At 35.1% G+C, this 2,624-nt stretch overlaps 1 protein-coding gene across 1 annotated transcript in view; it reads left to right on the top strand.

Moving 5' to 3' along the window:
• The first annotated feature begins 1,679 nt into the window (after positions 1-1,679).
• The window catches only part of btg3 (BTG family member 3), a 5,910-nt gene continuing 4,965 nt past the window's right edge, over positions 1,680-2,624 (top strand). The window contains exon 1 of the mRNA XM_015389337.1: positions 1,680-1,763. The gene's annotated coding sequence lies outside the window, so the exon portion shown is untranslated. The remainder of the gene's footprint in view (positions 1,764-2,624) is intronic.

Here is a 2,624-nt window from a genome sequence, read left to right as displayed (position 1 = left end):
AATGAAAAGGGGGGGTTCCTCCTTTTTTACCATGTCTAATATACAGGGTGTGTTTGGGAATCATAACAATCATGATTCAGTGATGATCGCAGCTATTTTCCAAACTCACACAAAGCAAGTGGTTTTTATAAGGGATTTTTTTTAATCTTCCCTTTATTTTAAAACAAATGCTTAGAAAATAAGTCATAGATAACTAATGAGTGTTTTTTTTTGCACAACTCTGTTTGTAATCAAATACTGCCCCCTGCAGTCATATTAACGGAAGAGGATTAGGGCCACTGAAAAAATAAAAAAGTGAACTGATTTTTAAATATTATTGAATCTCAGAATTCTGACTTTAATCTCAGAATTCTGACTTTAATGTCAGAGAAATGTCAATTCTGACTTTAATGTCAGAATTTTGGATCTTGTAGATGGGCACCATGAAGGCAGAGATGTGAGTTGTTTGGGAGGGCCAGTAACACACTGGTGGAAAAGGTGACTTTTTAAGTGCCAGAGGGGTCCCCGATGATGCTATTTCATTCATTGAAATGCAGAAGGTGATTAAAACAAGAGAGGTTTTTATGTCTGCTTTAGTCTCTAAAACAGACATGGCTACTGCATGATGCTAACATGTTTGTTAGCTGTCAGAATTCAGTCAGAATTCTCAGATTAAAGTCAGAATTATTAGATTAAAGTCAGAATTATGAGGAAAAAAAGTCAGAATTATGAGATTAAAGTAATAATTCTGAGATTAAAGTCGGAATTATGAGAAAAAAGTCAGAATTCTCAGATTAAAGTCAGAATTATGATATCAGAGTCAGAATTATGAGGGAAAAAAGTCAGAATTCTGAGAAAAAAGTCAGAATTTTGAATTCTTTCTCAAATTATACTGACATAAAATCTTTTAATCAGTTATCCTTTCTTATTTTTTCAGTGGCCCTAATCTGTACAGACCTCCTTTAGTGGCGCTACCATCTTCTGTTGATCAGCCTGAGTACTGAAACCCTGTGCAATAAACTGATAAAGAAGGTTATCCTTGGGACAACTTTATAGAATCATTTGAGATTATTCCTGTATAAAATACTCTTCTTAAAATGATGAAAATTAATCTGAGCATCCCCCCATCAGTTGTTCCTACAGCTTCAAGACTTTCTTGAGTATATACTTAATCTATAAAGAGCTTTAAAACAGCCTCAGCTGAACTAAAGCTGTGATTATAGTGAAAATGTAGTTTTTTCCACTGTAGTGTTGTAGTAAGCACAAACCAGGATTAACAACTCTTACAAAAAAAAAAATCTGTAAAACACAGGTAACTGTTTTTTTCTTCCTTTTTCTTATTGATTTTTACATTGTAATAAAAAGTTGGGCAGGATACCAACAGGTTTCTGGGGATAAACACAAACAAAACACCAAACTACGAAACAAAGCAAGAAATGATGCTAAAATGATCAAACACTTTTCAGTAATACCCTTTTATACTAAAATCAAGGCTATCTTTACATTTAATAGTTAATGAACATCTCTTCTCGCGTTTGTCTACATTACAGTGGTGAGAGCAACTCCCATTCTAACAAATATGAGTCATAAAAGTAATTTGACTCAACATTTGATTGGCAGATATTCGACCAATAAACGGGAAGAATATATTGTTTTTAACCAATGAAAAACATGTATGGGCGGGGTTAAAGTTCTATTCGGCTGAGTAATGAAGCTTTTCTGAAGCCTCATTCACTTCCATTCATTTCTAGCTCACGCTGCGCGGGTCGTTTGTGCTAAAACAGGTAACCACCGTTTACATGTTCTGTTGTCTCCTATCGAGTATATAACCGTTAATATTACAGCGTTGTAACTGTTTTATGAAGTTATTGATTTTGACATTGTAGCCGTAGCTATTTGTTTAAGTTGTTAGCAAGTTATGAATGCTAGCTAACGTGGCGTGGCGATTATTTAGCTAAAGGTTAGTCATTTGTATTAAGTTAAGAAAGTATATATTTTATGAATATGCACAACTAAGTTTGAATTATTGTTAAAACAGTGATACCAAAATGTATTTCTTTTTTTTAACCGTTTTGGACGCTAGCTAGAGCCGTTAGCTTTAGCTAACACCAGCTAGCTTTGTTATGGAGCGTGCTGTGCGGGAACCAACGGAACTTCTGCGTCACAGCCCGCCTTTCCAGGACCCGTTAGATCAACAGATCGCTGAACCAGACAGACTTTATCCCATTTCAACAAAGAAGTCGTTGATTTAAATTACACCAGCATCCCTTATCATTCAGGAGGAAAGTCCTTAATCGGGAATATTAGCAGCAGTGTCGTACGTGGAAAAACTAAACAGAGTAATGGACGCCCGCTGTGTGTGTGTTTGGACACAAAGTGAGGCTCATCCTGTAGCTGGACTTCAAGGGTGTAACTTAGTGATGAAGGTTGGTGAGGACTCTAAGGGTGGAGGCTGATGGAGCTACACTTACTCCACCTGAATGATTTTATTAGGTTTTTATATTTTCAAAAAAATGAGCTTAAACATCTATTTATTGATACCCTCCTATTGTTAAGGACACAAGAGATCCATAACACACTGATATTTATAGATAGTTAGAGAGATGCCTTATATATATATATATATATATATATATATATATATA

Source organism: Cyprinodon variegatus, unplaced genomic scaffold, assembly GCF_000732505.1.
Source record: "Cyprinodon variegatus isolate N-32 unplaced genomic scaffold, C_variegatus-1.0 Scaffold455, whole genome shotgun sequence".
Taxonomy (NCBI): Eukaryota; Metazoa; Chordata; class Actinopteri; order Cyprinodontiformes; family Cyprinodontidae; genus Cyprinodon; species Cyprinodon variegatus.
The sequence above is the reverse complement of the archived record's forward strand: the minus strand, read 5'-3'. Positions and strand labels throughout refer to the sequence as shown.